The sequence below is a fragment of the Leptidea sinapis genome, chromosome 22 (assembly GCF_905404315.1).
Source record: "Leptidea sinapis chromosome 22, ilLepSina1.1, whole genome shotgun sequence".
NCBI lineage: Eukaryota > Metazoa > Arthropoda > Insecta > Lepidoptera > Pieridae > Leptidea > Leptidea sinapis.
Window position 1 is genome coordinate 4607225 of NC_066286.1, and position 27775 is coordinate 4634999.

Here is a 27775-nt window from a genome sequence, read left to right on the forward strand (position 1 = left end):
TTTCAGCTGATAATAATTGATTCGCATTACAATGCAGGATTCTTGTAAAACCCAATAATTCTGCGCGGCACTACAATTAAGCTCGTCATCTTGAGACATAAGATGTTAAAGTCCCATAAACCCAGTAATTTTACTAGCTACAGTGCCCGCATACAATAATGCTTACAAATTACTGCTTCACTGCAGAAAATGGCGCCGGTACCACACCAACAATCTAGCCTGTATCCTGTGCAAAGGAGCCTCCCACTGGTGCATTTTGCCATATTTAGATGCATAAAAAGAAGCCCCCCTGACTTTCTCAGTTAAGTGAGCGTTAAAAAAGCATGTAGGTAGTTAATTATTTAATAAGACTAATATGAGTTATTTATCCCCATTTTTTTAAAACTTTTCCGTTCTTAGTCACTGGTGGTTATAAGTTTTTTCTTGATTTGTTTTTAATATTAAGACATATTTTATGTATGCTCTTGACAGGATACCCTTAAACCAAGAGATACCCTTAAAACAAGTTTTGTAAAGATAACATACATTATAAAAAGATAAATGTATTTTTATTTGTTTAGAATTAATGCCCAAACTAAACTCAAGGAAATATTGCGAAGAGTATTGCTTGAATTAAACAATAAGAAAATAGGATAATATGAGCTGGTGTTCGTCCGCATCAGTATAAAAGCGAACAGATTTACCGAGTGATTAGCAATATTCAATCAATGTTAAGCTTGTTTATTTTTTATGAAAATAAGGGACTTACAGTGCCGTTCAGGATTCTTGAAAAATCCAAAAATTCTGAGCTGCACCACAATTGCGCTCGTCACCTTGTGACATAACATGTAAGTCTCATTTGCCCAGTAATTTCACTAGCTACGGCGCCCTTCAGACCGAATCACAATAGTATTTACACATTACTGCTTCTCGGCGTAGTAGTACCCATAATCTAGCCGGCATCCTGTGCAAAGGAGCCTCTCACTGGTGTTGCCACACTGAGTCCGTTTTGAGTTTTGTTATACAGGCGCAAATTTGAAATTGTGATAAATTTATTGTTGAAAGCAACTTGCAATTAACGCTATTGAACAATTTTTATAATTTACCATTGTACAATGCCGATACTTCGTGATAATATGATTTAAACCCACCAGAAGGAGATCGCTTTGTGTAGGATACTGAATGGCAATTTTTTCCTAACGAATTTATAAAAGAAAACGAGCAGTGCTAATAAGAAATAGAAGATTAGAACGTCTTTAAGGACAGCAAAAGAAACATTGTATAATCATGTCCCGTTTTCAACCATGTGATGTGTTCGACCTTTGAAACGTTGTCCAATAATCCCATAAGCCGCGCTGGCCATGAAACTACTTTACTTCGAAGTGTGTTGTGTATAAAAATATCCAGGGCCTTTATCCCTTCAAAGCTAAGCGCGCTTAATTTTGCCATTTACTTTAAGAGTATTAGTACATTTTCGCTTTCATCAACATAATCTCATTCGAATGTATTCTTTAACAAACGACCCATCCGGAGTAGAGTTTGAAATGAGTTTATTTTAAATATATTCTAACTGATAATTACTTTAACAGCTTTATCCATACTTAAATAAATCTATAGATCCTAAGCTTTTTGGCTTTGAAGAAGCTGGGCGTCCTAAATAGAGAAAGGCCAAGAGATGGCGCTCATTATGTGGCTTGATATTCTAAAACGTGCTATCACTGTTTTGTTGTGTTTAGTTAGGTCAGCCAATTTACTTTGATTAAATGAATCAGACTCAGATCCTTAAAAGTGTTAGTACTTCACGCCAGCCCGCATTCTAGAACTCTACAAAGCGCAGGTCCGGCCACATATGAAGTATTGCTTTCATATTTGGCCTGGCGCACCCCAGTAACAACTCAATCCATTTGACCGTGTTAGACGTAGAGCTGGTTGAATTTCAGGGACCCAGTACTGTGTGAAAGGCTAGATAACTTGGCGCTGTGTAGAGACTTCATTCTGTGTTCGGAAACGATCCTTTGCAAAGGATGCCGGCTAGATTATGGGTACCACAACGGCGCCTATTTCTGCCGTGAAACAGTTTAATCAGACTTCACATTTTATGTTTCAAAGTGACGAGCGTAATTGTAGTGCCGTTCAAAATTTTTGGGTTTTTCAAGAATGAGTGGTAATGGGCAGGGCGTATCAATTAACTTATTAATTTATTTTATTTTATTTATTTATTTATTTATTTTCATAAGAAAGCTGCTTTACCTATTTCCTGCCATATACGATATAACGATACGCCACAAATGAGATTATGATCCCCAAAATTTGGATGTGTGGCGCAGTTTTGGAAACTGTGTAATAATTCAAATGTTTTGCGTTTTCTTTCGTATTAATTGCGCCAATATTTGTCTTTTAAACACCGGGTGAAATTGCTTAAAAACAAATATTGGTGGAATTAACACTAATGAAAACTCAAAACATTTAGATAATTATGGATTTCCGCATAGTAACGCCTACTTCAATAAAGTTGTGTAGTAAATTTCCTTGTGCAGTGTGTTGGACCTTCAAAAAATGCGCGTACACTTTTCTAAAAGGATGGCTACACGTCTGTGATTCCTCTGGTGTTCCAAGAGAAAGTGGAATGCGGTGATCACTTGACATATTCAGGTGACCTGTACGCTCGTTGGAGGAGGAGAAATAAAGGAAAAGAGGAGAACTCTTTTATAAAAAAAGGAATCAAGTATGAAATATTTTAGTCAGCTGTATATAAAATATTATGTTTTTCCAACAGTAATAGTAAATTTGCAATAACTCGGTTAAATTGGAAACCCTTGGATAGATCATATCCTGGATATCTTGTGGGAAGCCATAGAAGAATAGTGAATTTAAGTTCTTTGTGATTTGTAAAGTGTCTGCTTAGTAAGCTGACATTAATAGAAATAGTTCTGAATACCGCAGGGATAATTATTAATATGCAAACATAAAGTGTGCCTAACTTTTGGTAACATAATGCTATCTTTATTATCGAACTCGAAACAGTAATTTAACTTGAGTTTAAACAAGGCCTATAGCGTAGTGATAAATTCCTTCACTGCCCAGAGGTCTTTCAATACAATATTAAGCTATATGAAGAGGATAAGCCCACTTTGAAACAAGATACAGCACAAAAGGGTCGCCATCAAAATTCGGATGATGTCAGAATTCACTATTTATCATTTTCTGCAAAATTTTCCCTCGGTAACCCAAGTAAGAATGACGTATGATGCCTACAAGCTTATAAATTATTATTTGTTTATTTTTATATCGATATTGATATTTTGAAGTACACCAATGCTTTTGAGGTGATCTAGTACTTGTATAGCGAAAGTATTTTAATAATTATAATTTCTTTAGTGCTTGCAGAGATAATCTATGTATCATTATATCTAACGATATATTAACATATAATTAAGCTTTTGATACTGGTATTTGCATTAAATTTTATACATAATATGTTTCTGTAACCCATAAGTCCCCTTTAGTCTCATCTATATATTTTGTCGATATTTTTCTGCTGCCTCTGATTCTTTTACTTTGGTTGTAAGTTTCTTTCAGTATCGCTCCTATAAGGCTTCGTTTTATCGCCCTTAAGTATGTTATTGATTTTAAGATGTAATGTTTTTAGTCAAGTCGAGTCCAAGCCTACAGCCATAAAAAATGATAGACATGAAAAAATACATGCATTAAATAATTTTCTTTTGGGTGTTTGTGAAAAACTTTTGTTTTCTATTATTTCCTTAAGCTTGTCCCTTACGAGGCATTAATTCTTCTCACGACCTTCTTAACTTCTAAAGTGCCAGCGGTATAAGGACAGAGTAATTATTTATCTGGCAAACATCTCCACTTTTCTATACCCTTTTAAATTAGAGAAGAGTAACAGTTATAACTCAATTTTTCCAATTCAAATACTGTATCTTCCTTGAACTGCTAAAGTCTTTCACAATCTTAATCCAGAGTTATATAATCGAGAATAATTTATTTGAGGTACCTTTTGAACAATCTGATTAACTTTCTAATTGGAAAGAATTATGATTTTAGACATGAAGGTGGAATTCATATTTTTAACTACAAATAATAAATAGGCTGCACGAGACATCCTCGTACCAGAATTTGGAAACTCAACATCTCCTGAGGATGCCTCGTATAGAGGCGGAACACGTGTTGCACAAGAAGGCTCACAACATTTAAATAATTATGGATTTCCACATAATAACGCCTTATTTAATAAACTATTCAATATGACTATATTTGTCTTAAACGCAGGCCTATATCTGTCTGTTATAAATTAGATTATTTATACATCTAGATGGAGCCTTTTGCTGTTGGGCAACGCAGGACAACAGGCCAGGTTTACTTCTTTAGTGTGCGTCACAACTATTTCTTACACTATTAATACGCCGGTTCCATGCTTTTAGTTTGCATTGTTGAAATATAGGTTAACAGTTATCTATCTACTCTATGTTTTTAGACGCTTTCACAGCTGTCACTGTCTATTTTTTTTTTTTTATGGAATAGGAGGACAAACGAGCGTACGGGTCACCTGTTGTTAAGTGATCACCGCCGCCCACAATCTCTTGCAACACCAGAGGAATCACAGGAGCGTTACCGGCCTTTAAGGAAGGTGTACGCGCTTTTTTGAAGGTACCCATGTCGTATCGTCCCGGAAACACCGCACAAGGAAGCTCATTCCACAGCTTTGTAGTACGTGGAAGAAAGCTCCTTGAAAACCGCACTGTGGAGGACCGCCACACATCCAGATGGTGAGGATGATATCCTAACTTGTGGCGTGTCGTGCGAAGGTGGAATTCGGCGGCAGGAATCAGGTTAAACAGCTCTTCGGAACACTCCCCGTGATAAATGCGGTAGAAGACACACAATGAAGCGACGTCTCTACGCAACGCCAAGTGATCCAGCCGTTCACAGAGCACTGGGTCCCCGACAATTCGAGCTGCTCTGCGTTGCACGCGGTCAAATGGATCGAGCTGATACTGGGGTGCGCCAGACCAGAGATGACAGCAATACTCCATGTGTGGCCGGACCTGCGCTTTGTAGGGCGCTAGTATGTGGGCCGGCTTGAAGTATTGCCGTGCTCTATTAATGACGCCCAGTTTCTAAATGATTTAGATGTATAAATTATCTAGGGTTATAAAGTATTTTTTTATATCTATAACAATAATATTTCTGTCTTTTATATCGGAACAGCAAGCATTTTCATCGAGCCACTCAATTTAACTGTAGACTTTGATGTAGGGTATGTCCTGTATATCGAAGATACACACCAAGCTTCCTAGCGGGAAACTTCATTTCTCGAGACATAATTTTTTGTTTCCCTATTATAGGAGAAATCCTATAATGAAATTTTTATGTTATTATGTTATTTAAAATGAAAATTTTGGGTTCTTATAACACGCGGCCACCCCGATCTTTGAAGTTCTTAAATAATTTCGACTGATACCTACAACCGACAACTTCGTGCGCGACCGTGTCGGGGACGGGGTACTAAGAAGTCAGTGGTTAGCGGGTTACGGCAGTCATATAGCTTTCGAAGTGTCTTAAAATTAACTGCACGCTCCATACTAACTTTGTGCACTACAATTCTGGTTTCATTGACACCCCATTCCATAATTGTGATTAATTAACCCAGAAACAGTATGTGAAATAACGGAAAATTATTGTACTTTTTAATAAAGTTAAATTTGTAACCAAAATATATGGACGATGCGGTATTCCATCCCGCGACCTCGGGTTCCGTCCAAGCGCTCTATAGAACGGAGCCAACGGTTCGAGTCCTGCATCGTTCATAAATTTTGGTTACAAATTTAATTTGTATAATAATTAATCCCTGAAGTTAGGGATATCACTTTAAAATAACCAAGTGTTTAAAATAAATTAAGGTTTTTTTGCCGCCTCGTTAGCGAAATATAAGTTGAATTAAATGTGTCTATATTGGTGTGCATACTTAAAACCAATGAAAAATCAGGATCAATCACAAGAGAATACCTAAAAATAAGCATGACATAAATTAAACATTAGGATCTATATAAGAGTAGAGACTGATTCAAATCCACCACAAATATATTTTAAGATAAAGCATCGCCTAAAGCATAAATTTTCCACCCATTTAATACTAGTGATGAAAGAAATCTTCGGTGAGAATAAATATAATTTGCATTCACTCAAACATCTCTTTCTTCATTTCAGGATTACCGTGTATTTCGATATATTTTTATATTGAAAATATCAATAGACCAATTTACATAATGGGCAACGTTGATGGAACTTAATGTACTCCATTTTCAGTTTCTATATTATTTTCGATATGAATGGGTCAGTTTTATTTTAATTATATCATAGATGGAGCTTCTTGTAATCTTTTTTATTATTACGTAACGTTATTCCGTCTTCTGTTAAAATAGAAAATGCGAATCGGACTCACTCACCGAGAGTTTCCTATAATTTTTTTATGATTTAATTACAACTGTACAGTTTTCAGATTTTTTCCTGTATTTGTAGTATGAGGTCAACAGAAAACAACAGTTAAATTTTGATTCCCTTGACAGTGTCAAACAATTCCTTTTTTGGCAGCATAAACGGCCGTATCTTTTTTTTAGTTAACTTAGAAGTTTTTATTTTTTCATAGCTTCAAGAGGCCATTGACTTGAGTCTATCGTGTAGTAATTTCAACTTGATACCTCCACGTGTGCCCGAGATTAAGAATCATGACAGACAGAGAAACGGACTGACAACAAAAAAAAGTATTACTTAAAAGTATTACTACTTCAAAACAAAATTATTACGTTATTCAAAAGAATTGTTAAAAAACGTTTGTGTGATAATTGTTTGTTGCTATAACATAAATGACTTTCTTAATGATACCACAGATTGGGAATGGAGCGACCGCCCTCAGGCTATTAAATAATAAGTTTAATTGTACAATGTTACTTTGTTACGTTACTTTAATTGTAAAACATATTTTTGATGAAAAAAATAAGCCCGCTGAGTTTGTTGCGCCTATTCTTCTCAGGCCTGAGGCATTAATTTTGAAATGGGTGGTAGTTTTTTGAAATTCAATAAGTGATTTCACATCCTATTTTGAATAAAAATATTTGAATTTGAATTTGAGCAATGTGATGCTTTAAAGGTTCCTTTTTTTCCTTTTGAATTACGGAATTTTAAAAAGTGGAAACATTAAAGTCATTTAGTTTCAAAATTGATTTCTGTATATTTACTAATATTAATGTTATTTGAAATACAAGCACCGCTTCGAAAACAAATGATGCTCTGAGAAATAAGAAACGGTGCAAGAAACTCTACAGTATTCTAAGTTGCCCTCTTTTAATAATATTATCATTGCATTAATTAAGTAATTGCTAAGGATAATAGTAATCTAGTCCCAAGCTGACATATCCTTTATATTATAATCTACGGAAGATGAGTAAGATTTACTTAATAACTTTTTAAATTTATTTAGACACAACGTCTGAACATTGGCTGGGATGTTTTTGAAATAGTGTCTGTCTACGATTTGCTTTTTAAATTATTGTATACTCTATGCAGACTACTAATAGTAAGCAAAGTAATCTAGTGTTGTTCGTATTGTAGGTCTGAAATGATTAACTTCTAGCAAATATATATTATATCATCATTTCATTAAAATTATTCATTAATATCTGATAATAGATTTTTTAAAATAAATAAAAAAATTAATATAGGCAGTACATTTTCTGTATTTCTTGAAACTCCTCAGCATGAAATATTCAAAAAAACGTTATAAAATGAAGTAGACTAATTGTACATATCATTTACGCCTGGGAAGAGTGACAGGATGCATTGGACATTTTTTGTGATTTGTCCAAAGCATCTGACTGCATCCACCATGATACTTTACTCCTAAAATTAAAGCATTACCGAGTAAAAAATTCTCTTCCACTAAACCAAGCGTTCGAGTAATAATATGGTTCACAAATCTTGGTATGTCTTGTTCAAGTCTCACGTTGTGGGTTCATCTACAGGATCTACTTTACAGTTGATAACCTGCTCAACCCCAATTCACCTTATGAATTTTCTTAATTTTTATAAAGTTGTTTATTATTTTAAAAGGTTTGAAGATATTAAACATTAAACTTCTAGAAATTAATAGATCTATGTTGTTTGTTAACTATTTCTATTAGAATGTGTAGTGGGCGTAATTGTATTTAGTTCTTCCAAGTGTAATTTAGAGTGGGTATAAATAATGATAGTCGAATACAAGCGTTTAATAACAGTATATTAGTGGCAGTGGTCTTGGAATCAATATGAATATTAATGTAAACTCCTTAACAAATGATTGAATTGTATTTTTTAGTTAAACTTCCCTACGATGTGAAGGCGTGACGAGAGCGTTACACAAACAGTGATTTTTTGACTGTGGGAGTAAGCTGTTGAATGCGTGACGAGAGTATGATGAACGAACGCTGGTGTTATGCGAACGGTGATTTATTGACTTGTGGAGTATGCTGGTGAGAGCATGGCGAGAGTGTTACGAACGAACGCTAGTGTTCCGCAAACGGTTAATTTCTTGATATTTTTTTTATAAGAGGGGGCAAACGGCCAGAGGCTCACGGGATGGGAGTAGTGAGCCCATTGACATCCGCAATAACAGGTGTCAGGCGTTGCCGGCCTTTAAGGCCCGGTTTTCACCAAAGCGGAGAGGAGAGGTCTCATTTTTCTTTGATTTTGTGCCGCGAGCAGGCAAGCGGCGCGACAGAGCGGAGATGTGAAAAGTCGGGCGGCAGGTCAGAACAGCGCCCGCTCTTTCGCTTTTTGTTGTTATTGATGCCTGTTTTTGTTTTATTTTTTTTAATATTTTCAGTAAAACTATCATCGTGAAACTCTTGAAATAATGTGACATATTCGCCATAACTGTGACATTTTATATGGTTTCTTATCCAGAACCTATGTTTCCGTCGGTAGTATAAATATGAAGCGCTCATATCTCCCCCCCGCTACACATCTCCTCTCCGATTTGGTGGAAATAACGTGACCGCTTCGCGACTAATCTCCTCTTGTCTCCTCTCCTCTCCGCTTTGGTGGCCACCAGGTCTAAAGTTCCAGTATGCTCTTTTCTTGAAAGTCCAAAGTTAATTTCTTGATAAACGCGCGGTTGTGGAATATCAGACGACAACGTGATGCAGGTGGTATTTTGCGTTTTGCTATAAAGTCCGGTGGTGGAATTCAGCCGCTGGAATCAACCCCAACAGCACCTTTGAGCACTCCCCGTGATAAATGCGGTAGGAAATGCAGAGAGAATCCATTTTTGTTACGAAAATAGGGGACGAAACGAGCAGGACGTTCAGCTGATGGTAATTGGTACGCCCTGACCATTACAATGCAGTGCCGCTCAGGAATCTTGAAAAACCCCAAACATTATGAGCGGTACTACAACTGCGCTCGTCACAATGAGACATAAGATGAACAGATCTACAGTAATGCTCACACATTGCTGCTTCACGGCAGGAATAGGCGCCGTTGAGGTGCCCATAATCTAGCCGGCATTCTGTGAAAAGGAGACTGGTGGCCGTACCGGGGATGATTTGTAGATGATGAAATTTTTACATTGATTGATGTTCTGTCATCCACAAAACTTATTCACTTCAATAGAATAAAATTATAACTCGAATTGCGTATCATCTAGCATTATCCGACCCTTTTAACACAACCTATATCCTCATTTGCTTTGTTTCAATAAAAAAAGATTGAATATATTTTCCTGAATAAAAAAATAAAATTGCTTTTCATTTATTCACAGCTTTATATTATGTGTCAACATTTTTTTAATCCATTAAAGGCTCTATTGAATATTCGATTATGAAATGTTAAAACATTGATGTAGCGCTGCCCTAAATTATTCTCTTTTATTAACCGACTCCAAAAAGAAGGAGGTTCTCAATTGGATTGGTATTTTTTGAAAAATAGTTTTTGAAATTGCGACAATAAGTACTTCAAAACTTTCTGTCCAGATCTAACTATAGCAGTCATAGACACAATATACTAGTGAATATGAAGAAAAAACGTGGAACTGGAATCGCACTGGTTTTTTTGGTCACGTATTTTCGTGCTGTCAGTTCGTATATACGCTAGTATATGCTATAGATTCCAACGAATATAATATTATATTAGTCATCGTTTTCTCATATCAGCTATTGCTTACATAAAGTGGTTAAAATATTTTTTGTGATTAATTATCACCAAAGGAACAAGCTTAGAATTTTTTTGAAAGAATGAGTGTTATCCAATTAATTAATGTACATTTTTGTAATTAAGTAAAGAACATAAAGAAGAAAATACAATTATTACCAGTGGAAGGCTTCTTTGCACAGGATGCCGGCTAGATAATGGGCACCTCAACGGCGCCTATTTCTGCCTTGAAGCAGAAATGTGTGAGCATTATTTTAGTCTGAAGGGTGCCGTAGCTAGTTAAATGACTGGGCAAATGAGAACATCTTATGTCTCAAGGTGACGAGTGCAGTTGTAGTGCCCCTCAGATCTTTTGGGTTTTTCAATAATCCTGAGCGGCACTGCATTGTAATGGGCAGGGCATTACAACTACCATCAGCTGAACGTCCCGCACGTCTTGTACCTTAGTGTCACAAAAAAAAAAAAAAAATTAACCGAAACTTATCAATTAAAAAAGTACCACAAAGTCGTTAGTTTTTGTGAAAATAGATTTAACTCTTGCTATATACATAAAATGAATTACTTTAATATATTGCAACTGAAAAAAAAAAGTTCGTATGGGTGTCGATGTTAAAATTCTCTGCAGTGGCAACCCTCAAACATATCTTACTATTCAAAGTTCAAATGTATTCCACTTATCTTATGTTAATATGAAATATGGGTAAAGTTTGACCGAATTTAACTTTCCATTTAGATATTACGAAAAAGTTCCTAAGAGTGTAAAGTTCGACTAGAACTTTTCATTTTCCTTTTTATATTATTTTTATTTCTTAATGTATTAAAATTATTGTTTCAATTTATCATATAAAGTATAATTTATTTCTGAAATTTGGATTACTGAAATATCTTGAATTTTATTTAATTTCCTTAAATATACTTACGAATACTTTAACTAATTTTAGGTTACGATTAGGCTTTAAGTTGATACTTAAGGACCATGGATTTAAATTATGAAAAAATGGTAAGTACAGGTTGGACCAAAAGTCTGCTTATAATTGGAATGATGATTAAAATTAAACTAATTACAGTAGATCAAAATTCTTTATTGTTTCCTATAGTAAACAAAAGGGGCACTTATTTTTTAAAAATCACATCATCCATATGCTTTCCTTCATTATTCTGGCATTGCTGCAATGATGTTTTGGATTTCTGTGTGAATACGATCCTTTAATTCGTCAAGAGTTGCTGGGTTGGTGTCGTAACCTTTAGCTTTAAGATATACCCAAACAAAAAATATCCATTGGTGATAGATCCGGGCTACGAGGTGGCCAGTTAATCACGACTACGACCACTTCTCGACGTCACGATGGGCCAAAAATGTCTCGAGCTGCCCTTAACGAGTCATTAAATATATGACAAGTGGCTTCATCTTGCTGAAACCATGAGCGTTGATTAAAACCAACAAAATCCTGCAGCGCGGGAGCGAAAAAGTTTTGTAACATGGTGATATACCGCTCGGAATTCACTGTAACCGCTCGTCCTCTTGAGTTTTCAAAAAAGTATGGACCAATAATACCTCTTGCTGATAAAGCAGCCCATACTGTGACTTTGGGTGAATGCAGGTATTTTTGATGCTTTAATTTCGGATTAGTGTCACTCCAGTAACGATAATTTTGTCTATTAACATGCCCATTTAGATGGAAGTGTGCCTCGGCTGAGAAAAAAATGTTTGTAAAACTGGTGAATCGCTCTACCATTTCATTCGCAAACTGCAACCTAGTGGCATGGTCCTGAGGTCTTAATTCATGCACTATTTGGATTTTATAGGGATGTAGACTTGAATTTTTCTTAAGAATGCGGCTTAATGACGTTCTTGGCACGTTAAGGACAGCAGATCGCTTTCGAGTTGAAAGTCCAGGTTGGTCACGAACAGACTATTTTACTCGCTCCACGTTTTCGGGGTCCCTCGACGTTCTAGGCCGGCCAGATCGAGGTAAATCCATTGATGAACCCGTCTTCTCAAACTTGAGCACTCGTTTTTAATTAACACACCTGATGGAGCTTGATTTTTGTCGCATCTTGTAATGATTGCAAAACTTTCGTTGAGCTAAGGTCGCAGGATCATTGTTTCGATAGTACTCGCGTACACAAAACGCACGTTGACTACCACTAAACAACGCCATAGTCCTAAATTCCCATTGGCCGTTCATGCAACACGTAACCCCTCTACCCCCCTCCGCCGTCACTGCTAGACGCGGCAACCGATTGAAATCTTAACGGACTTTTGATCCACCCTGTATAAGGAAAAATTTTAAAAAGATTAAGAATTCTGTTTGATTTTAAATAAATAACTACAAACCTTTTGAAATCAAATGAAGCTCTGAGCGAGAAGAATAACGGAATAAAATGCAAATATTTTATTATACAATTTTTTTTTGTATGGGAATGGAGGACAAACGAGCGTACGGGTCATCTGGTGTTAAGTGATCACCAGTACCCATATCCTCTTGCAGCACCAGAGGAATCACAGAAATTCTTATCTTACTACATATTTTAAAAACAATCATAAACTTATCCAAGTTGGGCAGGTCGCTTACATAATCTGCAGTTGGTTAGTAAGACTTACTGTACAGATGACTCTACAGTTTTTAATAAAACTTTTAACCTTGTTTAGACATAACGTCTCGGCATTTTTGTAACACAGTAAACATTTGCCCTAAATATTTTTAGGACAACTGTTGTTGTGTATTTTATGAGGCTAAAATAACTAACCGTAAACTCCTTGTTACAGCTAACAACATCACTTCAGATACCAAAGATATTGTATACCATTAAACATAATTAATTATAAATATGAAAAAATTGGTTATGGCAATAAATTGATAACTTGGGTATTATTGTTGATTACAGTTGATATACATAATTGATAAACTTTCGTGTTAGCTTGTAGTGTTAGAAATCGTTGAAGGAAACCAATGGAATGGGTTGAAGAAAACATAATACGATTTTGCGGTATGCGGACTATTGGATCAGTGGATAGAGCACTGGAACGTAACCTCTCTCAGCTTAAAGTAGATTATATAGAGGTTCTTGTCTGGTTCTGCGGAGGCCACCTAAAATTGTATAAAACTACATTATGCAGGCTAAGTTACTATATAATTCCAGAGATGGGCCAGGAGTTTCTTATCTTTTCTTCTCCCCGTGTCAAATCCCCTTTACGAACTGATGCAGCTTCAGGTGTTACCAAGAGTTATTTAAATATGTTATGTTATTGTCACTCGGTATCGTAAATAATATATTTCTATTACTAATATAACATAATATGAAGACGTGAAACTAATTACTGTAATTTTTTGTTACAGATTTTAAGTGATAGAGCTGATGAAATGTAAGTATATGTAATTGTTTAAGATCTGACTAATTTTTTTATTAAGTTATATTTATAACAAGCACGCACCGTCGTAGCAATCCCATCATTGAATATTCTTTTATGGAAATGATGTTATTGCGATGCTCTAATTTAATCACTGCCTTTTTTGCGCTCAGACAAAGGTACTACCCTACCCTACCCTCCGGGATAACGATGGGAGGGAGGTAGTGAATGCTCGTGTATAACAACGCAACCGGCTGCATTAGTTATGAAGGGACTCACAAGAAACCTACCCACTAAACACCACATGAAGTTGTCTTTGGGCAAGTGCCCGCTAAGCCTACATCGGAGGCGAGCTTCTCTTGGGGAGAGAGAGGCGTAAGCGGAACTCACTTGGCACTTGGTCTCTACCATAAAAGACACCCCACTATTTATATAAAGATCTTATGAATATCCCGCCAAAAACTCTGTAATAAATATTATGAGCCGGAGTTAACAGAAAAAATATCATTAGTAAAAATTGGTTTTCCGTTAAATATATTCATGCGTTGAATAAAAAGTAGTTAAGACATAGCTGAAGAACTGGGAATTGCCCAGAAAACAGTTTTGACCCATTTGTAAAAGACCAGGTACACAAAAAAGCTCAATATTTGGGTTCTTACCACCGGCGCACCTCGCACCCCTGACCTGTCTAGCCGCGCACTACGAGCACAAGTCCGCAGTAAGAGACGGGCTATTATCGTGAGCCCACTACACTCACCCTGACGAAGGACCTCCAAATGGTCCAAAACTAGTCAGTACACACACCGATAAAACGTGTGTAAGTCCGTATTAATAAATAACGCATTGACCAAAGCTACTAAATACCTCATTGACGTACAATAAACATGTAAAAAATATGTCCGTGCGGCGTTGTATATACGTATACATTAACTAATACAGATATCATTAAAACATTGATTCAAATTAATACAATATTTCATGGCAGTAAAGTTCAAATTCTACTGTATCGTTTAAATGCCCATTAAAAGAAATAAAACTACGTCAGGCGCGAGACTAACGTGAACACGAAGCAAGAACATTTTTTTTAGCAATTGAAATGTAATTTTTTAGCAAAATGATTAAAAACTTCAAGTTAGTTACACAATTTTGTTAATTTAAAGGGGCACTTACCTGAAATGCGACACTTCATCTATTTTAAGCTTGGATATGCTGTTCTTTGGACAGTTTTTCACTGAGCACTTTGTCATTGCGTGGCGTTATATTCAAAGCGCGGTCGAAACACAACGGAACCCAAAACTTTGCTTTATAAACGCATAGGCAGAGTTTCACTTCAGATAATTTTTGAGAGTGATTACAAGTGTAGTTGTTTATTGTAAGTCAATGTATCTAACGATCAACTTTGGCTCATAGCCCGAGAGTCATGATAAGAAAATACAAAATAAAAATCTAAGTTTACGAGATTCATTTCTTGTTCAATATCCACAACAAAAGTTGGAAGAATCAACCGATATTGTAGTTTAATATCAGAACCCTTTTATTTCTAGTCCAACGTCAAATTGGTTCCCATTCACGTTTCACATTAAGGCTATGTCCAAATAAAATATATCATTCAGATTAGATTACATATTGGATTTGAACATTTAATTGTATTTTATTACGTTTTATCTGCGCCTATGTTAAAAGGATGCCCATACGTGCTTAAAACAAACGATTGTCAACCTTAATACATGGATGCTAAAGCAATGCCGGGATAGAAATGAATGATTAATACGAGTAGGATATTAGTCAACATAGCTCTTTGTGAATAATGATATTTTAAAGAAACGTAATTACTCAGAGATAAATTGGTCATGATATTAGTCAAAGTTGAAGGTTCTTATATTAAATTTACTTAATTAATTATCAGATTAATCATTACGTTGTCAGCAGATTGAGGATTTGACAATGATCAATACAATGACGAAAACTGTAAAAATATGCATCTATTCGTATCCGTAAATGTTTAAAACTAGCTTTTACCCGCGACTTTGTCCGCGTGAAATAGTAACTTTGGGCAGAATTTTTTATTTTTTGAGATACTTTGCCAATATTACATACATACAAACTGCTCTTCCGCTGCTGGTGGCGCTCTTCTACGATTCAGCGGATATCTCTTGTTAATGTGGACAGTATCTTTAGCAGAATTTCCATGCGCACTATAATCTCCTATTTCATCCCCATGTAGTAATACAAAGTTTCACGGTGTCATCTTCGATACTGACGGACTTCCATACCAATATCCAACCCCTATCTCAACTCCTCCATTTATTTTTTCGCAATATATAGTAGCCTATGTCTTTTTCCAAGCTCTCATCTATCGCTGTACCAAATTTTATCAAAATCGGTTCTGTGGCTTAGGCGTGAAAGCGAAACAAACAAACTTACATTCACATTTATAATATTAGTCGGGATTATTGTGCTTATTTGAAATAAAAATTAGGAAAAACTAGTCCTAAATCCTATTGGAGAGGAATAATATTCTGCAATACATACGGAAAATTCATTCTTCGCGTTTCTATCGTTGCTTAGTTTGAACTCTACATAATATCTAACATTGCATTATAAATAATTGACAAGTGGTGCAGCAAAGGTTTCGTTCTAATCCTACTACAAGAAGTATTTCAGATTGAAGTTATGTCTTCATACACACAGTAAAGATAAGATACACATAGTAAAGGCATAAAATGCATTTATTTTCTTGAAATTAATTTTTTTATGGCGACACAAATGGCACTCTGAGAGAGAAGAAGAGGCGTAAGAAACTCTCCCAGCATTCTTTTTTTGTGCTCTTTTCAATGAAATATACAATACTGAACTGTCATTGCTATTGCTAAAAAATAATCATAATCTAGTCCCAGGCTGTCGGATCACTTAGATATTCAGCTGTGGAGTAATAGGATTTACGACAGAGCCTTTTGTTAATACAACATTTAAATTTATTTATAGGTAATGCCTGAACAGTTGCTGGGACTTTATTATAAAAGTTTACCATTTACCCTTAAAGCTATTATGTATCTTATGAAGCCAACTAGAATTAGTTACACGCAATCCCTTATTTCTAGTGTTATAATAATGAAAATCAATATTTAGAGCAGAAAGGTGACGATTTTTGTAAACGTATATTAAATTTTCATAAATATACTGACAATGAACAGTTATAATATTTGTTTCTTTAAATCTTTCATTAATAATAAACAATAATATATAATATAAATAGCTACCAAACACACATACCAAGTTAATAGAAGTGAAACACACTATTTTGTCATCAGTCTTTGATATGTGTACGAAGTGGATTGTGCAATCTGACATTTTACAGTGACTGAATATCACGTACAAAGATTCTGTGATATAGTTACATAGATTCATACCAAGCTAATGAAAGCGTGTTTATAATTATTATATACTCAATTTCTATGAAGTCAACTTAATAATAGATAAGAAGACGGGGTGACTCCGGGTGTGCTGGCAGAAGTGAAAACTTGAACATTTATGTTGTTCAATTTGAATATTTTGGAATGATTAAGGCATAGTTTCGCACAAATTGCTTTATGTATAATGTAGTTAAATACAATATTCATTTATTGCGCTATCGTACACTAAAATGACAATAATTTATATTACTTATAACAAAATATTTAACACTTCAGAACTATTACAATTATTTTTACATTAAAAATTTTATCTCTAAGAGAAATCAACTTTCATCCCTAATTTCAACGACTGTCTCAAGAATTTTCGATCAGGACGCATGTTTGACTGACGCGAATGATTGTATACCCATACGAAGAAAAGTGCTCAATGCCGATAAAAAAGTTTTCACTTCAAAATTGAAAACTCATTGCCAACACAACGAACAACAAACGTGAACAATCTAAACTCATTTATATAGCCCTAATTGTGTAGGGCTGCCCCCCATTACAATCAAACTGGCGGCAGACATCATTAGTGTGAGATGTGCGTCGTGACAGCCCTCGAGCTCCATTTCCGTCGCAGACAGGAACATTGACGAATTAACAACGCTCTACGTGCCGGAATTATTCCCCGTATTTATGTATTATGTGCCTTACGATGTGAATGTATAGTTTCTATCATAAACTTAGAATATAGAAGCGTATAGACGACATTACAGCCCGATAATGAGTCACCAATTCTAATTTGTCAATGTGTGCATTACCTAGTTTAATATTTGCAATACTAAGGAGCTAATCCACGTGGCGGACTGTTTACGAGTTCTCAATAGAATCTGTAGTAGATTGTATTACTGACGACTTGTACAGCCGAGTGGTTATCGATCCTACCTAAGGTCCCAGTTCGAAATCCTGTAGGTGCAATCATCTATATGATGAAAACGGATGTTTGTTTCCGAGTCATGGATGTTTATATGTATTTACGTATGTTTAAGTAGGTATATTGTATTAAATATATCGTTGTCCTGGCTATATGCCTAATTTGGGGCAAGATAATTTGTGTAAAAGTGTGTCAATATTATTATTATATTTATAACAGATTTTTGTTGTAGACTTTAGGTCGGTTATGAAACTAAGTACATGCCAAGTAACTTGGTTCAAATGTTTTGCGTATGAAGATGTGGTGTTGATGAGTTGTTGGGCAATAAATGATGATTTATTATTGTTATTATTATTATTGTACGTCTGTGGTTTCTATATCTCTCTGTAATAAAGTGGGCACCTTCAAATCGAGTTACTTTTTTTTACAGAAGATAGAGGAGTATAAGATCTCAATCGATTGCTGAGATCTCTTGCAACACTAGAACATTTCAGATAATTTACGTACAGTTAGCGCGCGAGTTGAACGCAGTTGGGGACTGGGGTAAAGAGCCGAAACATCTCCCCCCGCTTTCCGCATGCCTCGCCTCGTGCACCTACAGTGTAGTGCCGTGCCGTAGTCATCGGTTACCATGTTTTCACGTTACTATTATAGTTGCAATCCCGTGTTATTTTAATAATGACTGATCCAAGTCCACCAGGTTCCGAGCCAAAAAAAAAAAGAGTTTTTATTCATCGACAAGCACGAGAAATGGCGAAAAATGTTTGAGATATGTGTGTTGAAAGGCAGACCAAATTTTTAAGACATAATTATTGTATGGTCGCGTACGTAGAAAAAAGAGTTGATATTATATTATTAAAATTGCAATCAGTTATGACAAAATAAAAGGTCGACGTACCTGAGATTCCTAGGCACGATGGTCTGCAGCTGGGGGCCCTCGCTAGTCCCCTAGGAACTCCTGGTGCTAAGGTGCATGTTACTTTCCTCTCGACGTGTGAAGGAAAAGAGTTTTGCGTTGCGTTACACCGAGAACTTAACGAATAGATAGTTGATCACTGATGAAGTCTTCAATTTACTATTATATTATAATATGCGTATTACGTTCGAACTGTGTGTTGCTCGGTGACAACTGTCATGTTAAACTCTTAAATGACAAAGCCTGTTGTGTATGGTATTTCTTCATCTGCAGGAAGTCGTCATTACTATAAATTGGCCGTAAAAAAATTACAAGAAAAAAATAATTGCGGCGCATCCAATTATGCATGAAAAAATTAATATAAGAATTCTTTCATCATTTTCACCTAGTGTTTAATGGTAAATAATTAGGTCACAACACTATCGCATGAACTCTACATTGAACTCGCGTGTAATCTGTAGTTGAATATCTGTAAGCGTACATTCTACCCTTTGCTTGTTATTGTCCTTCAATTATTGTGTAAATTTTATCACAAGTAAAAAGGATATTGTTTGTATTTTAATTGAACTATTTCCTTTAACTGTTCGGGATGATTAAGGCCGTGTCATCATAAATATCAGATTATCCATTTAATCGTTTAGTACTCAGATCATATTTTATGCATCTAGATAGAAGTTGACAGCTGCGAAAACTTCGAAAAATTAACCACCTCAATATAACCTATATTTTGAGCAATGCACGCACATTAACACCATCGCGAGTGCAAGAAGTAGCTTGTCACGCACACTTAAGTAATAAACATGGCCTGTTTTTCGCGCTTGTCTAGCAGCAAGAGGCTTTATCAAGATGTATAAATTATGCAAGGCTTAGTACTGTTTTTGTAATGTTTTGGATGACATTATTCTGTTATGACTTTATTCGCTTATGAACTCCTTAAAAAGTAAAAAATAATCTGGGGTGTTTTAAAGATATTTTGTGAAACAACTACAAATATTTCCACTAAATATTAATGATAATTGACATCAAGTGCGTCACACTTTAAACAATATTTACATTTTTAAAGAACATAATTTCAAATTTAAACTTATTGAAATTATTTTTAGTTTAGTTTTCTATTAAGATATATTATTTTCGTTCAGATTTATTTAAAATTTTTTTTTTGTTCAATAAAAAAAAACATATATTTGTAAATCTTTCTTGAAATTGCTCTATTCTTAACATGTGTCGCATAGTGAGGTCTCCAAATTCTATTCCGATCTATATTTCAATATGCTCCGTACCAATGAGTTGTAAAGTGAAATTTTTAAATAGTTGTTACGAAATACTTTTATGTTTCTTATTAAAATCCTAATATTTTAGATGCCCGAGAGGTAACATACTCTATATGGGGAACGAAAGTTAACTTAGTATCAAAAATAATGCCCAGATCCTTAACTTGATTTAACTTATGAATAGATTGATGAACCATTGATGCTATAATTGTACGCTACGTTACTGCTTTTACGTGAAAAAGCAATAAGGTGGCACTTATCTAAATTTAATACCATACCATTATAATGGCACCATAAAGTAATGCTCTCGCGATCTGATTGAAGTCTGGCACAGTCTTCGATTGAATTAATTTATTTTAATATTTTCAAGTCATCGGCATATAGATAAGGTTTTGATGATTTTATGGAAGTGACGATATCGTTAATAAAAAAATTGAAAAGAAGGGGCCCTAAATGAGAGCCCTGCGATGTATCGCATGGTAATTTATTATATATTATGGTGTACCATAATATATAATAAATTGAGCAGAGTAATTGTAGCCATTCACCACCACAATAAAGTAGCGACTAGTCAAGTATGATCTAAACCATTCCAAAAATGCCTTTAATGGTACAAGTGACGATACATGCAAGGCCTTTAAGACCACCGTGGTTCTATAGCGTATTAGCTATGTCCGTTTATGGTCAAGGTCGCGACATGGCATTTATTTCGCAGCTTCAATAATAAAATTCTCATGGCTATATCTGCTGACATCAGGAACCTTAAGAATAGAAGAATATCTATGGAGAGCAAAAAAAATTACTTTAAATTGTTGTATTTAATATTATATTTTTAACCGACTTTAAAAAGGAGGAGGTTATCAACTCGATCGGTATTTTTTTATCTATGTACACCGATTACTCTGAGATATATGATCCGATTTACGTAACTCTTCTTTTGTTTGATGCGAAATAGATGCCATTTGGTCCCATAAAAATTCATAGGTATATCAATCAATAGGTAGCACATATAAATAATAGTATTTTATTAATATTAAAGGTAAAGTTTGCATAAGAGGTGTATTAAATTAAATTTTTAGTTATTTGATACTTTTCAGTTTTTGAAGTCGGTTTTTTTAAACGTAGTTTTCATTTTTTGATACTACATCCCTTACGGTATTGGTTGTAAGTTTGTTTTTAACTTACTTTGAGACAAAATGAGCTAAAATAAAGAATTATTTATTGCTATCATAATGAACGCCTTCTCTTTAACCAGACGACCGCAAAGTTAAGTAACGCCTATTATGAAAATAAGCAGCTGCCATGACAGTCCCATAAGGAATAAAGTACGATCCAATCACAAGACATAATATCTACCGCGCGAAGATTGCGCGTTACGACCCCAACCCGTAGAATTATAAGACAAAACGGGCACAAATTATTTTGGGGCCACAAAAACTTCTTCCTTTCACAAGTGCTTGTTGAAATACACTTTTTTTTAAATGTTTAACATCTTTTTTGTATTCCATCCACCTTCAAACATATATATTTTATCCTTTAATCTTCAACCTCGATAAAGTCATCGAATAAACAAATTAATATTTAATATTACATAAAAAGTAAAAGTAGTATGGAAAATAGTGTATATATTATATCTTTTTTTTTAAAGTGACAAGATGAATAACATTTTCGCCTGATGTGCACTGTATTGTAATCATAATATTGTATCAATTACCTTCAAAAAGTCCTTCTTGTCTCGTCCCTTATTTTCATTAAAAAAAAAGATAAATAGAAAATAATAAAGACTAAGCAATCATCGCTGGTTTAACGGCCCCGCTTGTAAGAGTACGGAAAGATTCGTTTAACCTTCGATCTTTAAATGGAAATTGGCAAAGGCTTGTCACGGAAAGCCATCGATATATCGTCATGCACGCGATACATAGTTATTTATGTGATCCGCTTATCTGGGATCTATTGTTCAGAAAAATATACGTATTGGCAGACTTGTATGATAAGCTTTTATATGATCGCGTGTTCGAACACACGAAATTTCATATGACAGAATCATGTTTGGGGCTTCTGAAAATCAAACGTTTGCTTTGATTTACATGTCTCGTATTCTATTTGATAGGGCGATACGGAAACATCTTATTATGTAATGTGCACAGCCTGTCAAAAATAAAGGAGGAAATTGTGACTGAATTGTGTCGTAACAAGTAGAGGACCTAATCTTTTTTTTATGGAAAAGCAGGACAAACAAGCATACGGTCAACTAGTGTTAAGTGATCACCACCGCCCACATTCTCTTGCAGCATCAGAGAAATCACAGGTGGTGTACGCACTACCCATGTCGTATCGTACCGGAAAAACCACACAAGGAAGCTCATTCCACAGCTTTCAGTTGATCCGTTTCTGCGTTACCATTATCGGACCTGTAGACACACACATGGATGCAGACGCGGTCCTCAAAATCTACAGGGAGCCAGAGAGTAGACAGATATCCTCCCTTTTAAATCATTTTAAGCGAAGAGTACACATTACATACAATTGCTGACTCGCCAAACATTGTTTTGCCATATAAAATGCCCGCTCATTTTATGAATTATGATATGACATAATAAAATGTCATTGACTGAATAATTTGTATTACGACTGTATACGTACTTTTAAGTCAAAAATATAGGTACCTTCAAAAAAGGCGCGTACACCTTCCTTAAAGGCCGGCAACGCTATTGTGATTCCTCTGGTGTTGCAAGAGAGTGTGGGCGGCGGTGATAATTTAACACCAGGTGACCCGTACGCTCGTTTGTCCTCCTATTCCATAAAAAAAAATAGGTTTCAGATAAGTTATCACCACTATATCATATACACTTCTCCGAAACAAGCTGCATCTAATGGTTCAGTACTTTTCGCAGCATTATCGAAAAAAAATAATTAATTTAATATATATTTCTAGGCTCTGTAGGTCATGTAACTCACTGGCCAAATCGCAGAACATTGATTTATTTATTCCGCATGTTCAATATAAAAAGAAAATACTTAATTTACACACGTGACTTAGAAACCTTTCATATTTTCATTTTTATTTTAAATTAAATATTACAATATTTTTAGATTTTAGTTTATAAATTGTTAAAATTACTGTCCTATAAGCGTAGTAAAAATTATGAATGCTGTGGTAGCTTATAAGTGAATTAACTCTTATCCATATTATGATTATATTTTAAGTTTAAGCATGTGAAGAGTGTAATTTGTTAGTTGCGTAAATATATAAATAAATAAATATATATAATTCTGTATCTTGGACACGTGGAGGGAATGAGTGAAGAAAGAATGACGCATCAAATATATAACGCAAGTGTGTATGGGCAATTCGGTCGCGGGAGACCTCGTAGAACATTCGTCGACCAAATTGGGGACGTTCTGAGAAAAGGAAAGGTCCGGTTGTTCCATTAGTTTCTTTTCAATGTATCTCCTATCTCATTCATTCGCACTCTTTCCTTCTCTTAATTACTAAATAGTAACAATTAAAATAGGACGTATTCAAAACGCTAGAAGCTACACAAAATAGATGAGTTGCAGTTATATAAACAGACGGGAAAGAATTGAAATTGGACTATTTTGTATATATTATATTCAACAATCTTATTTCAATACTACATGCGGATGAAGACTGTTTTATCCAAAAAATTCAAAATTTCAGATTTTCCTTCCACATTCACAAGGCTTACGCGGAATTCTTATTCGCTATCCTATGCGATAAGGAAATATTTATAGAAAAAATCAACAGAGTATTTTATGACTGTCTGTGTATACTTGCGTAATAAAATATTACGGTATCAGGGAATCCTACGGACAAGAGAGCCGATACTATGAATATTTGAAGGAAACCGCATCGAGGTAGGAGGCATTCTAATGATAAATTCAAATCTCGCTCCTATGGGAACGAAGCAATCAGACGTCGAACAAAGGTTAGTGTGCCGCTGGGCAAAGTTACGGACAAACTCTGAAGAAAATAGCAAAGATAAAGTTTGTGACACACAACGTTGATTTACTCGTAACTTTGATTTAATGGTATTCATTTTTTTTACCTCAACAAAATTATATTTTTCACCATCATAATGCTCTTTAATATACCTACATTAAGAATTGCTATCGCACCGGTGATTCCAATAATATTTCAAGCGCCTGTCCTGGGCATTGATTATTCCTTACCACCACGTCCTCATGTTTGTACTAATTCCATAAGAGAATAAAGATATATATATAACGTAAAGATGCCACGTTTCTTAATCAATATCGAAAATTGGACTATTCTGACTGCGCTCTATATATCAAGGTAGTCTTAAGTTGTGCAATGCTAAGTAGAGGAAGGCTATACTGGGGTCCAACAGAATTGACTTTTTTAAGGAGCTTGGGTTTATGTTCTTTTTTTATCATATTCATAATTAAAATATATAAAAAAATAACCTTAGATAGTCATTCAAGAAACTGTAAAATTTGTTACTAGTTTGGCTACACGATAGATAATCAATATTAAGGTAATTGTAACACACATCACATGAGTCAAATTATAATTATAAATTCAACAATTTTTACTCAATATTTTATCGATGATGATCAATAGTCTCATTGTAGCACCAGCTTTATTAAATACTTGTTATAAAAGAGCGAACGCTGTGACTTCATAAGGCTTTTATAAGGTTTTGAGTTGATTAAAATTAGCGTTGTTTGCGAAGTGCTTCGCGTTGGATTCGCGGTATTCCAATGCGCTTCAGGTCTTTAATCAACTAGTTGGTTATCTTTCACTGCTTGTTTAATTCATCGAATTTCAAAGTTGTCTGATTTCTTAAGCTTTTGGATTATTTTTGATGAATGTTTGAATAATCCTTGAAATTTGCGTTCTTGTGTTGCATTTTGAATGGATTCACAAAATTTGTATTTTTTGTAGAAGTACCTGCATGTTCTGCTTATTAATGAGAAATGAATAATTAATAAAAATTAATTAATTTATGTTCCTTATTAACACATTACAAATGCGCCAGAAAAGCGCTGCTAAAAGTCTGTCCTACAAAAAAGTCTTCTTGTACCTCGTCGTAATCCTTACTAAGTTTGACTTTCTTTTCAGTTTCAACTAACTTTATTTTCATTGCGATACTGTATTCACTCTCATGGTAAATAATATATGATAATTTATAAAATTAGAAGAATTACAATTAATGATAACAAATGTAAATATAAAACAACCTCTCAACTTTATTAGAATAGTAACTAATAATGATCAGTAGTTGTTTTATATCAAAATTCCATCAAAGCTAATAGATATTTTACATAGGTACTTCGCAGTTTAATATTACTATATTTGACAAAACGCTTTTTTAAGGTAGGTTGTGTTCGCATTTTTAATTTAGTTTGAATTTTTCTTGCAAGAATCTTATGTATGATTAAGGTGCCCACTAAAGTGAAAGTTAAATTTTCCTTTTTATTTAATTTTACTATATATTTATAATAATATTGCCAGCTTTTACCCGCGACTTTGTGTTCGTGGAATAGTTACTTTGGGCAGCGTTTTTATTTTTTAATATACTTTGCAAATAGTACACACACAAACTGGTGTGCTTAATACATTTTTATAAACTACCAACTATAAAACTTTCAACTTCACATAGATCAAAATTTCAAAAACGCTAGAACAAATATTTATTTCTTATCAAGTGCCTAAATACAAAGTTTCATTGTGTCATATTCGATAATTACAATTTTCCATACAAACATCTTCCCCTATTTGAACCCCTCCAAGATTACAATTCGCGATAAAAGGTAGCCCATGTCCCCAGCTCTAGTCTATTCTTATAATAATTTCACCAAAATCGGTTCAATGGTGTACGCTTGAAAGCGTAACAAACAAACTTACATTCACTTTTGTAATATTAGTAGCGACTCCAGTTCGGGATTCTGTTTGACCAAATGCGTTTGAAGTCCATGATTTGTATTTAGATAATTATTCTAATACTAAAAATAAGAGCAATGTTAAAATTATAAATTCAATCTATTTCTCCCAAAACAGCTCACTGTTCAAACACTTTGCGTTCTACCCGCATATTTCTTCAACTCGTAACTTTAAATTTAAGCCGGATTCTTAATATAAAACACAAATAAGAAGATCGCTTATACTTTGAACTTCAACATCTCAAGTTTTGTGAGCCTTCAGCGAGTTAGCGGTGTTCCGATGACGCACATCTCAGCTTAACTTTGTTACGTAAATATTAAACCTTTCTGTTTCACCTACGTTGTTATTATTTGCTTAGAAATATATGTTGCTTAAATGAAAATATGGAGGCTTTTGTTGCTTTGAAAATTTTCTCTATGATTTTCTGCCATGTTCCCTGTGACTTAGAACATTTAGAGAGTTGCGATAGACTGCAAAAATATAGACGGCTTAAGTCAAAGCTATTGGTGTGGTAAGATTGGCATATTGGAATTTTTAGATTAGAAAAAACGGAACTTCAGAGATTTGATGGTAACATAAAATTTTGATTTATTTTTTGAATTGGCTGTATATATATAAATATATTGTATTAATAAAAAATAGAATACTATGAGAGAGAGAGAACTATAAGATTATCTTTTTAAAATTTATAAGTCAAGCAAAGTCGAAGTACATAACATGTTATCCTTCTCTATACAAAATGTAGAACTGCGTGTTCGCACCATAGTCAACGTACAATTTATTTTTCCCTTTTTTAGAAAATAAACTTGAAATTCAAAACAAATTTGAAAAACCTTGAATCAATGTTTGTTCTTTCCAGAATATGACAAAGACAGACAGGTCCAACCGCCTAGTACAGTCGGTACAGCGAAAGCATAAATGTATATAAATACACACGCATATAAAATATGTAATAAGCCCCACAAAATGAAAATGATAAAGAATCTCGTTGGAGTTATTTTAAATTGACAGTTCTGGGGCAGAGAAGTTTTTTGACTTTGAAAGTTTTGTCGACACAAAGAATATCTGAAGAAAAACAAATCTCCACTCGGACAAAACTTAATTTTTTGCGATGTTTTTGACGTGAGCTTTGCTATTCGAGGCCATAAACTCATTACTCGTACCTCAGTTCTAAAATGCTACGTTCCAAAGGACGAAAGCACACTGAGTCCAGAAACATTTCAACACAGAGTACTGTCAGCGGCCGATTGTAGTAGGGTTGAAATTGTATCATTAATGTCAACTACTGCTTTCAAGTCAGTATGGCCGTGTGGTCAGAGACGCCAGTTGTAAGCTGTGGTTCCCAACAGAGATAGTAGGTTCAAACCCTACAACCTACAAAATTAAAAAAAAAGAAATATATTTTTAATTTATGAATATGTAGAGAATAATATATAAATTTGTTTGTTTCTGTGATGATTATATTAATATGCTATTTTATTAAAAAAAAGTTTCATTTACATCTCTTCATAAAACCACTTTTTTCTTTCTTTTTCTAATTTCTTTTATGGATATAATCTGTCTTATTAGACTACTAATACAGCCAGTAAGCATATTACATTGTTAATAAAATGAAAAATACTAAATATGATTTTATACATAAAAAAAATAATGTTTGTAAAATAGCTCCAAGTCAACAGATTTTATTGGGGCCGGGAATATAAAACAACTTCGAACTCGTCGACATTTATAAATAAAGTCAGCGTTCCTAATCAAATTGAATAAAGTTAGAGTTATTTAACGAAGGCACGAATTACAAC

General features: G+C 34.5%; 1 protein-coding gene across 1 annotated transcript in view; it reads left to right on the top strand.

The window, feature by feature from the left end:
- Positions 1-27775, top strand: part of LOC126970949 (uncharacterized) — a 320824-nt gene that overhangs the window by 41287 nt on the left and 251762 nt on the right. The window contains exon 2 of the mRNA XM_050817094.1: positions 13521-13546. The gene's annotated coding sequence lies outside the window, so the exon portion shown is untranslated. The remainder of the gene's footprint in view (positions 1-13520; positions 13547-27775) is intronic.